Source organism: Nilaparvata lugens, chromosome 3 (genome assembly GCF_014356525.2).
Source record: "Nilaparvata lugens isolate BPH chromosome 3, ASM1435652v1, whole genome shotgun sequence".
Classification (NCBI taxonomy): Eukaryota; Metazoa; Arthropoda; class Insecta; order Hemiptera; family Delphacidae; genus Nilaparvata; species Nilaparvata lugens.
The window spans coordinates 58,150,356-58,162,890 of NC_052506.1; the positions used below are offsets into that span (position 1 = coordinate 58,150,356).

The 12,535-nt window shown below is 34.6% G+C and overlaps 1 long non-coding RNA gene and 1 other non-coding gene across 3 annotated transcripts in view; one reads left to right on the top strand and one right to left on the bottom strand.

Moving 5' to 3' along the window:
• The first annotated feature begins 2,597 nt into the window (after positions 1-2,597).
• LOC120350508 overlaps positions 2,598-12,535 on the top strand; it is a 67,248-nt gene continuing 57,310 nt past the window's right edge. For both annotated transcript variants that reach the window (XR_005570817.1, XR_005570818.1), the window contains exon 1: positions 2,598-2,831. This is a non-coding gene — a long non-coding RNA (uncharacterized LOC120350508). The remainder of the gene's footprint in view (positions 2,832-12,535) is intronic.
• Positions 7,143-7,249, bottom strand: LOC120350736. The gene has a single exon (XR_005571007.1). It is a non-coding gene; the product is annotated as a U6 spliceosomal RNA (small nuclear RNA).

Consider the following 12,535-nt stretch of genomic DNA (forward strand, 5'->3'; position numbering starts at 1 on the left):
TTGCAAATCGTACACTACCATTATAACGTGGACCTCACTATAGATACTCAAAGAATACTTTTGAATAACTATGTTATAACTGTGACTGTTGCTGGCCGTTACTCTGTTTCTGAGACAAAGAAAAGCTCCTGTGACTGTGAATAGTGTGAGTCTAAGGCACTGTGTCTAAGGTGTGAATCTTAGACCATTTATAGAGTAGACACGCTGAGAAGTCTAGCCTCTGTAGCCAACATCCACTACCAAATCCGCCCATATTGACGTCACAACCAAGCTAACAACAATGTAAGTTGAACACCACTAACTAAGGAATGATAAAGACTTATTTATAGTTCCCTGCCACTAACACAACAAACTGTTGTGACGTCAACGTGGGCGAATTTGGCAGTAGAGATGTTGGCTTCAACCAAAGACCTTAAAGATGCATGATATATCTCTTTAAGGTCTTTGGCTTCAACGACTTTTAGTATGATGAATATACAATTGGCCATGTCTACTCTATGAATGGTCTAAGGTGTGAATAAAAGGAGCTTCTCTTTGTCACAGAAACAGAGTAACGGCCAGCAACAGTCATAGTTATAACATAGTTATTCAAAAGTATTCTTTGAGTATCTATAGTGAGGTCCACGTTATAATGGTAGTGTACGATTTGCAAATGTGAAAGAGTTAGGGGTTAGGTTTTATTTAGGTTATATTTAATAATGTTTTTTTTTTAGGATAGGTTAGATTTTTGCTTAAAAATTGCAATATACTAGGAGGGGCTAGGGTCCAGGTAGAGTTATGTTTTTTGATGTTTCAAAGGTAAAAGGATAGGTTAGAGGGTTAGGATTTTGCTCTGAACCACATGTTTGTGAACATGTTCATGAAATGAACCACATTTTTGTGAACATGTTCATGAAATGAACCAAATGTTTATGTTTTGTTCTAAAGATGACAAACAAATCTAAAGTATTAAATGTGAATGGGTTAGAGGTTAGGTTTTATTCAGGTTATATTTAATAATGTGTTATTGGGATAGGTTAGGTTTTTGCTTTGAAATTGCAATATGCTAGAAGGGGCTAGGGTGCAGTTAGAGTCATGTTTTTTGATGTTTCAAATGTGAAAGGATAGGTTAGGGGGTTAGGATTTTGCTCTGAAATCTAAATTATTAAATGTGAAGGGGTTAGGGGTTAGTGGTTAGGTTTCTTTGGATTATATTTAATAATGTTCCATAAGGTTAGGTTAGGTTTTTGCTTTAAAATTGCAATATGCTAGAAAGGGCTAGGGTCCAGGTAGAATTATGCTTTTTGATATATTTTCAAAAGTGGAAAGATAGGTTAGGATTTTGCTTTGAAATTGCAATATGCTGGAAGGGATTAGAGGTTTTTCAAATAGTTATGTTTATTGATGTTTTAAATGTAAAAGGGGAGGTTGAGGGTTTGGTTTTTGTTTTGAAATGACAATATGCTGACTTAGTTATAGTGTTTTTTAACATCAGTTAAATAACAACTGTTATATTTTATTAATTATATTTTTCAAAAGTACTCTTTCTTTTATTAAATAAAATAATAATATATCGATTATTATATTGAAGTAAATGATAAATCATCATTGGATAATAATATTTTCATCAAATAGAATGACGATTGGCTCCAGTTACAGTGCTCGGTAACCATCATCACAAAGAACGTTACATTCAAAGAACTGACTGAATGGAACGGGAAAACCCCGTTGCTAACGCATGCGCGATACGGTGCTGTCTGAGACAGAGAGTGGTTTGTGTGAATAAATGAATTCAATCAAGGCTAAAAATCCAAATTGGGACTCCACAACAGAACACATACAGAATAGAAACTTGATTTTGAAGTATATATAATGACGCTAATCCGCCATCTTGAGAGAAAGCCAATCTATTTGGTGAGGTCCACGTTATAATGACAGTATTTGATCAACTTCGGTTTTGCTATCCTTGTCTATCATTCGACAAAGCCGGTGGTACTATCCTTTTCTAGGTCCACAACGATGACAATTATGTTTTTGACGGTGTAGAAATTAATTAATTCAGAGAATCGGCATCGCTATTCTCCTATCTTTATTCACTGCCATTATAAAGTGGACCTCACTATAGTAAGGTTCACGTTATAATGGCAGTGTTTGATTAGCAATGGTATTGATATCCTTGTCTATCATTCAACAAAGGGGATAGCGCTATCTGTTTCGCACTTTGGTCTGTTGTCAAATCTTCTTTCACCAATGTATTATTAATAATTCATCAACAAAATATTTCATCTCAATTATGAAAATTTATTATGAAATTATTATCGGGAAATATATTTTATTGCTCAATAAAATATGAAATTGATTATTTTAAACGAGAATGAACAGTTACTACATCAATAAACCTGTATCAGCAGGAGAGGCTCGCTGTAGAACTGCTCCTTTCTACTGAGCAAGCGTAGTATCTGTTTGAGTAACACATTCGTTGGAGCAGTTTGTTATCTGCTACTTGGAAAAATAACTGTTACTTTGTTTTCATGAACCAGTGAATGAATGAGCATGTAGGCCTATAGTCGGCAGCGATTGTGAATGAGTGAACACGTAAAGCAATGATATCTGTGAAATCATCTAATTTTAATTGTACTTTATTTTTAAAACAATTATTGTCCACTAATCATAATTTACAGCGACATCTACGAAATTCCCATAAAAGTAATAGTCCTGCGAAAGAAGAAGCAATATGTCCATTTGAAGACTGCAGAAAAACTCTGAGCAGTAAACATTCAGAGTTAGTCGGAAACTTGACAGAGAAGCATGAATTTCAGCCATTGATGAGTTCACGTTTGCTTCTGAAGATGGTAAGTTATTTGGTAATATGTAGTTATTGATGTAGAGAATAGTAGTATTGATGATAAGATGTAGTTGAGTTGTTGACAATCTTCAAAACCAGGGACCCGCTGGGTTGAGAACTCGATCATGGATAGTTGTATTTTGATCTTTAAAATCCGCAACTTTTAATTATATAGAGTTGGTGAAAATTATGAAAATAGCTCAAATCATTCACTTCACATGAAAGAGAAGATTCTGTTCTTCAAATCAAGACCAATTACCATTTTTTATCATTTAGGGTTACCAAGATACACAGTTTCTAATATAACAGTTGGCCATACACTGAAGGAGAATTTTCTATTCCTTATCAAATTTCAATTTCGACTTATTCCAGACAACTTTTTCAACATAGGTATTTAAAGTCGAGTATGAGCTGGATGATTATGATAGTGCTAGAGATGAAGAGTGAGTTACATTGCCACCCACACTTATGTGATTATTCTTTCTCGTGATGTGTGATTTTTTTAATCATTGCTAGGAAAATATCCAAGTTGTATAGGGTAGAAGGGTATTGAATAATATAAAAAAACTATTAAAAAATACCCCTTTTTTGAAAATTTGTTCCAGAACCAAAAATGGAATAATCCTGCACAACCACTCAATTTTTTGGAAATCTTATTATCTTTAATTTTCTAGAGTATGCTTTTTCTCGAAAAACTCAAGGCTCTCAAGATTGATAGAAAAATTGGAAAAGTCCGAAATTTTGGGAGGTTTTGGGGGTGAAGCCGTCCTCTGGCATGTCAGCTAATTTCATATTCAAATTCAGACCCAGAATACATAATATAGAACCATCAAGAAAAATTATTTCGGGACTGTTTCCTTGAAAACATATATTTGACTGGACTAGAGGTTATGTTACAAGTTTCGATTTTGAGATAAAGAGGCTATATTGTGTTTTCGTGCATTGGCGAATCAGTTGCAGTTCCATTGAATGCCAGTCACAGCTCAGTAACAGCTATCACAGTGAACGGAACTGCTCTAACAAATATATTATCAGCGCATGCGCATACTTCTTTATTCTGGAGGAGCCTTTCTACAGCGAGCCTCGCGTGTATCAGCTACCGTCTATAGAAGGCATTGACAAGGAGGATCTGTAATTTTTTTGGCTCAACTCACACTCACGCGACTCAGGTCCAGAAGAGACTGCAACTATAGTCTCTTCTCGACGCAGCTTGTTTTTCCAAAAATGGTGACATTCAGACCAGTCGATTCTAGTCTGCGCGACGTCACCATTTGAAAACACATGCTGCGTCGAGAAGACACTAGAGTTGCAGTCTCTTCTTGAATTGAGTTGCGTAAGTGTGAGTTGAGCCTTTCTCCTATCTTTCTCCATTTATACGTTTTACTGCCATTATAACGTGGACAGGTTTGTATGAAAATAAAAATCGGTCTGATTCCAGTAATGAAAGCAAAGTTTTTAATCGAATTATGAAATAGTATATTTCGCACCTAGGGCCGAAAATGAGACTTTTCTGGCTCAAAATCGGTTTTCAAGTCCGAGGCCGTAGGCCGAGGACTAGAAAAGATTGAGAGCCGGAAAAAACATTTTTGCCCATGGTGAGAACGTTATTTTTCGCCACACAGAAAAATAAACAATATATAGACTATATGAAAATAATTTATTGTCTATTATAAGCACTTCCGAAAGCAAAAGTGGAAGGGTCATAGCTCTAGCAAATCTGAGGTAATCTGAATATCAGGAAATTGTCCAAGTATTTTTATTTTTTATTCTGATTTGTCTAAATAACCTAAAAGATTATGTTCAATTATGTAAGAGGTTGAGTTTAAACTTTTTATTCTTCCAAATGACAATAAGATGATATTATTATAAATGTTTCAATTATTGAATGATAAACACAAAGAATGAAAAGTTTTTGATCAGCTGTTTTAGCGCACTTGAAATTTGGCCAATCTGAATGTCAATGGAAGTTTAGGTTAGAAGTTCTATCCTACTCTGAAAATCGAATTATTTGAATAGTTTATAATAATATATATCTTATCTGTATTTTATTCATCCAAATAGAATGATAGTATATTATTGCAGAATACTTTATTGAATTCTAGAAGCATAAAATGATTCTGTTTATCCACTATGTTCCGTGATAAACACAGTACTAGGAGGTTTGAGGTTAGATTCTATTATACTCTGATTAATTATTAATTCTCCATTCTTGAAAGACGATCTGGCAACAGAGCAAAGCAAGAAAGAGATAGCGCTATCCGCTTTGTTGAATGATAGAAAAGGATAGTAATACCATAGCCAATCAAATACTGCCATTATAACGTAGACCACACTATAGTGAGGCAGTGAAGAGAGACGAGAGAACAACGTTTGCAAGTCTCTACACTTGGCCTATTATTGCTATTATGACCAAATCATCTGCGTTTCCACAGACCTGCCACAATCGATTCACGATAGTACTTCCATGTGCAATATCCTTGACAGCATCGTGTAGAGCCAAATTAAACAATAATGCCGACAGAGAATCTCCCTGTCTTACCCCATATTTCACATGGAAACGTCTTTCAAATGCTCTTTTATAATCCACAAATAGCATTTGAAGAGCTATGTCGTGCTCAATGCATTTCTCTATAGCCTGCCTCAATGTGAAGATATGGTAAACTGTGCTTCTGCCTTTTCTGAATCCACCCTGTTAATCCCCCAGTATTGCCTCAGCAAAAGGTATGAGCCTTTGAAGAAGGATATTTGTAAATAGATTATAAAATACTCAGTAGAGAGATGCCTCTATAGCTGTTATCACAAAAGAGCAGTAAATATCGGGGGACCTAGCTTCGCTCTGGTGTGTAAAAGCATAGAACATTTGTGACCATAGATTGAATAATGATATATTCATAGTTTATATTTATTTATTCATTTTTTTAGTTCTATAATTATTTTCACAGTTATATGAGAAGGCACAACAGGCTTATGCCCAAAACTGTCCCTTTTCAAATTTATACTTCAGTCCAAATCAATATCCAGGTTAAGCTCCTACTATCACTTATTAACAGTTTATTCACACTCCAAAAACAAACACATCATCAATTACAAAATAATAAATACGGTATACTATGAATTCGATTTAGAATGATATAGCCTACTATGTTTGCTACAATATTTGTCAATATACTATGCACTATTCTACACTAACAGCATCTAGTTACTATTTTGAAATTTCGGCTTCAAGGTCTGTGATGGGTCCAAGTTTATTTTCTACCTTGGACAGGGCAACAGGTTTTTGGAAAGGGTCAGCTATTGTTCCTAGATCTATGAATGCTCATTGTTGATGGCTAGTATGAAAGTTGGACCCAAAGGTAATTTTTCATCTGAAGAGAGCACTATTTGGAGTAATGTGGTCCTATGGATTTAAGAGTTCAAGGACTATGATAATAATAATTGTTACTAGCATATAATCCCCTTCCCATTTAAAAAAATGACGGTGGATTTGAAATGGTGGATCCATGGTAGCAGACAACATTTTTGAAAGACAGAAAAGTAGTTTTTTAATTCGAATAGGATCCCCAACAGATCAGAACCCACAGTCAAATTATTCTTGTAAAAGAAAAGAAATATTGAGCTGTTTCCATATTTTTCACCAACTCAGCTCTAATGTGTATATAATGCAGTGCTCACTGTTCTTGAAAGTGAATCAAGAGAAAATGGAGTTAAGTAATGTTATTCATTCTTTTATTACAAGATCCAATCAGACTCTCAATGTAATGAGAAGCGAACTGCATAAAACTGACCAAAGTCCCTCAAATGTTTTTCTATTTGTATACAATCAAGCTATCAGAATAAAAAAAACTTGACTATTTCTTTACCGACGTCTACTATAACTTTTTAAATTTTGATATATGCCTGAAGATAACATTTTTGAAACAGATCTTTTGAAATTCGGTAGGAAATGAATTCATGATATTATTTGAGGTTACATTCAACGTGGTATTTGAATAAAATAATCCCTGAAAATATAAATTTTTGATATAGTTATTTCATTTAAAAAATGACTAATAATGGCTTAAGAACAGTCAACGAGTGTCCATATATTAATTTAATAATAACAGTACCTAATAGATTTCAATGAGAAACTAGCTGGTTCATTTTCCAAGTGATAGAAAAAAATACCTACCGTTTACTCTAGGATATAAAAAATTAGTTTATAGCTATTTTATTGACCAAAAAATATTTTTTTGACAAAAATTGAATATAATAAAATAAAAGTAATATTCAGTAGCTACTAATGACCTATATATGAATATAAATGATGAACGAAGTGACAAAAAATGTGGAACGCTTCACGATTTTGCGTGTCATCCTTGCGCAGGGGCCATGCTAATCTTCTCTGTATCGTTCCAATTTTAGTATATGTACTGCCGAAGCAAGTACGAGAACTATTGTCACCAATTGGGTATATTTATACTGAGCGGCCAAACGAGATCTCACCGGCTAAACCATCAATTTACGCAACACCTTCAACATGAAGTATTGAGACTCTTCCAAAGCTTAGAGATTTGATTATTGGATAGAATGGTGATGAAATGTGTCAAATAAAGTATTGTTATGGGAAAACTCATTATTGATGAATAACTATCTGATAAAGTGAATTTGAATATAGCTACCTCTCGCAAATTGAGGATCCATAGTGGGGTTGAATTGGCGGATGAGCTTCTAAGCACTACTGCTAGATGGCGTTGGCCATCCCTCCCCCCTAAAGAAACTACAGTATCTATATATAAAAGCGAAATGGCACTCACTCACTCACTGACTGACTGACTGACTGACTCACTCACTCGCAGAACTAAAAATCTACCGGACCAAAAACTTTCAAATTTGGTAGGTATGTTCAGTTGGCCCTTTAGAGGCGCACTAAGAAATATTTTGGCAATATTTTAACTCTAAGGGTGGTTTTTAAGGGTTTAAAGTTCGTCTTTTAGCATGTATATTCTTCTTATTGCAATCTCTTAATTATAATTGAAAAATGTCCATACCATAAATGTTAATATAGAACTATAATCTAGAGAGAGTACCTCTTCGAAACAGTTGTTAACTGGTAACTAAATTAATAATTTTGTCAGGTTGGCATTAAGTTGAGTTGACTTTGTTTGGTTGGCACCAAGTTGAAGATTGAAATGCATTTATCGCGGAAAAATTGATTGGGCACTGCTACTTCAATCAGAGCTATTACTGGGAATATTATATCGCCTGATATGGCGAACGAAGCGAGCCCGCTGATCTAATTTTTTACGGGGGTCCAGGGTGCAGAGCCCCCTGGCTAGACGGATATGGCGAGCGGAGCGAGCCTGACGGCTAGTATTATAATATTTTATCGCAGTGGGCATCTCTAATACATTGGTTCAAATGAAAGATGGAATTTATTTTCTTGATATTTTATCGCAGTGGGCATCTCTAATACATTGGTTCAAATGAAAGATGGAATTTATTTTCTTGATATTTTATGGCAGTGGGCATCTCTAATACATTGGTTCAAATGAAAGATGGAATTTATTTTCTTGATATTTAAACTCAAAATGACATTGAGCTTTCAAAACTGATAAATGAACTTATTCTCTTGATTGTTTGCTGAATTTTCAAATTAAAATGAATAATTTTACACTAATTGTCGATTAGCTACTCAATTTGTGATCGAATCTCGTTACCAGAATAGTTTTTTTGCAGAATTTTTACTTGGTTTTTCGGGATTTTTTGGCTGAGATACTTAAATTTAATATTTCTTGAGAATTTTCCTGCAGATGAAATAGTACAACTGAAGAGTTGTTTATTTTATAGTTTAAATTTATGTTTATTTTTACAATAAATTGGTGTTTTCGAGTACTCTGGATTTTTATAAGTATTTATTACCATTATTACAATAATGTTGTCATTGCAATACTCAATTGAGTGAAAAAATGCTAGAAAATACTCCAATTTCGATTAATGAATGGAATAAATCTTGATCCAATGCTGTAGCACAGGGAAAAGATTGAAATTGAGAAACAAGATCGTCACTGAAGCTATCAACCAAAACAAATATAAAACAATATTGCATTGTACCGATTATTTACACCAAGTGTGACTCTGTACCATAACACCAAATCAATCCAAACATGAAATATAACATAATGATACAGATGAAACAGTGAATGGTACAATATTTTGTGTTGAAACAAGATAGTCGCTGAAGCTATCAACCAAAACCAATATAAAACAAGACTTGCATTGACCACAGTGTGCCAGACTTTTTGTCATAGTACGTAGTCAATTCAGACATAAGATATAAAATGATAATATAAAATATGAAACATTGAATGGTACAATATATGTTGTGTTGCAATTTGAATAATGAATTTCTAAGATAGAGTGCAAGAAAAGCTGCAAAACAACTCATTGAATTTACAAATAGAATGGCATATTACTATAGTGAGGTCCACGTTATAATGGCAGTGGATGAAAAAGTAAATTCGTATGGTTTTTGTTGGTGGGTAGTCCCTTTCGGGAAGGTCCCACCGCCTGAATATATAATTTAAGCCGTCAATGGGCCTTACGACTGTCATACTTCAGGCGGGACCGACAGTTTAACGTACCCATCCGATAACACGGGAGTGATCTGGTTAAAAAACTTTTGGTAATAAGAGGGGTTCGAACCCGGAATCTCTATGCTGCTACGCAAGCACTCTATCCACTAGACCACGGATCACTCCCTTGTGCAGGATCACGGATCACTCCCTATCTTATCCTTTAGTGGATAAAGATAGGAGAATAGCGATGCCGATTCTCTGCATTAATTAATTATATTTCTACACTGTCAAAAACATAATTGGCATCTTTGTGGACCTAGAAAAGGATAGTACCACCGGCTTTGTCGAATGATAGACAAGGATAGCAAAACCAAAGTTGAACAAATACTGTCATTATAACGTGGACCTCACTATATATGTTATATGGCATGTAGGAATTTTTATAATTAAGTTTAAATTCTAATTAGATTACATTTTTAAATTCATCAAAATTAAGATTGAGTTCTACCAAATATAGCATTTGGTTTTTAGAGTGATGTAGTGTTTGCGATAGTAAACGTTATTTTATACAATTGATAATTAACTCTTATCGGTTATAATGGCCTGACTTGTTAAGACTTTCAAATATTCCGGACCAGTATCTCTCACAATCAGTTTTTAGGTTTGGCATCGTATAAAATACAATAGACTCTGTTCCAATTTTAGCCAATCAAGTTCTCTGTACATGGGTGTTACCGTACGTAGTATGCATTGAGCATCAAAAACAAATCGCAGAGCATAGTTTAATGCCCTTTGAAGCCTGTTATTGAGCTATCTAGAAACACCATTGTACACCATTGAACAATAATAGAAATGGGAAAGAATAAGCGCCTGGGCCAGACTCTTCCTCACTCCCACCGGCAAAAGTCTCTTCAGCCTTTCTAAATGATTGCACTTCACAATAGTTTTAATGACAAACCGTGATTTCAGGGTTGGAAAAATTCGTTCTCTAGTAATCTAGTTTGAAGCTATCTCCAGAATAGCTCATAACTGAACATTATGATAATGATGGGAGACCCACTAGGTGAAATTTGAGAATATTCTCTTGATACTTATCTTGAAAAATGATTGAGTTGTTTTGGACTTGGACTGAGCGTCGTAGAAGGCACGAACAAAAGAGCGCAATGGCAATTGTTTTAAAAAGTCCTCTAAGCACCGGAAATTTTCTGGCCGAGTATTCATTCGACGTTTGGCTGAGGGGTTTCTAAAAACCAGTCTTTTAATTAAAAATAGTTCCATCTCGGTTGAATCGGAAGAGTTGAATAATGGGAATAAGAAGAGACGCAAGGCTTTGCTATGAATTCTTAAAATGTAATTTTACCAGTCAAGTGAGCGCGGCGCCGTTAATTTCCTCTTCTCATTTGTCTTGGAAGTCTCTCCAAAGTTCTCGCAAGCTTCAAATCTTTCCGGTACAAAACTTGGCAACGTCAAAATTTTCAGTTTCACCGCGTTATTAATCGACTATTAATAAATGCAGATCCTTCTTCAAATGTCATAATACGAATTCAAATTGAAAATGTCAATAATCAACACAAGTTGCATTCTCAATAGACATTCTTATGAATTCTATGAAATTATTTCTAAATAGAATCTTAATCATTACGTGAGAAACATTGAGAATACTAGAAAAATTCAAAATGAGATAATTTTATTTCAAAATGAATTACAATTCTCCACGGAGCTTGCTCCAAAGAAGATAAACTTGCTAGAGAGTCCTGACGTATCCAATATCTAAAAATTCGAATAAAAACTCCTTTATTATCCTCACACATCAAACTTGCCGAATGAATGCTTTCCCTATTTAAAATCCCTAGAAACTTTGGTCCTATTCAACCAATGGTTAGTCCGGAGACCTTTTCACATAATTTATTTCTATTTTTTCTAGAAATCAATGTGAAAAGCGTTAAGAAAGAAACATAATTTTCTATCAATTCATGAGTTGATGCAGTAAGAAGAAGGATTGTTGATTCACAATTGATGGAAGAAATACCCTCCTGATTGATTGTTTGATAATAAGTACTACATTTTCTACATTTTAGTACTTATTTTGATGATAAGTACTACATTTTCGAAATTTCTTATATTCAAATTGAATATTTCTTATGCTTCAGCTTCTACGCTTTGGTTGAATGAGTGAAGGTGATGGGAATATGATGTATTCCAGTGATACATTATCAATGAAAACGAGTTGAAATACTCGAATCATGAAGTATTACATCGACAAGAGCGCTATAGCTGAACATGAATAGTCTGTGGCTTGGGGCATGGCAGAGAGTTGCTTGTGACAATAATTGAATGACACCGACAAGTTGTGTGAATGATGAGCAGTGTCTGAGATAAGCCTAGCCCTAGCAGTGCAGAACAGATCAAGTGCAGAGTATGGCACAGGCACACAGCCGCGTTATTTGCAGCCCTTATTTGACGAGTGGCTAGTTCTGCGGTGTTTTCCCACAATCAGAGACGTCGATGCTTGTGGTAACTGAATGCTTCTGTTTGAAACGATTGCTTCATCGCGCTACGGCCACGGCCACAATCATTCACTCATTCACTCATCACACTGTCTCGTTTCGAAGCTGGACGCATAATAAGCATAATAAGGCTGTTCTCTAAAAAAAAGAGATCTTCCCAAAATTAGTTGGCGTTTAAAATTACGACCCTTCAAACTGGAGCAATGAACAATTTTGGATGATTTTTAAAAATTGAATACTGTTTAATCTCTCAAACTAATTATGAAATCCCAAAAAATATTTTCCTACCACTGTATGGAGTTATAATGATGGAAATTTATATGTAATCTGTGGACTTGAATCAGATATTCATGAGAATAACTAAACATCATTTTCGATTGTTACTACATTATCAATTTTCAGAAAACTCATGTCAGTTGATAGGGCTTATAAATAGCTATTCATGGTATAAATTTGAAGAAAATCGTTAGAGCCGTTTTCGAGAAAACCGTGAAAAACATGGTTTTTTAGTAATTATCCGCCATTTTTTCCGCCATCTTGAATTGAATTTTATTGAATTTCTTATTGTCGGGTCCTCATGGTATAAGGACGTTAAGTTTAAAATTTCAAGTTAATCGGTTGATTAGGAATGGAGTTATCGTGTTCACAGA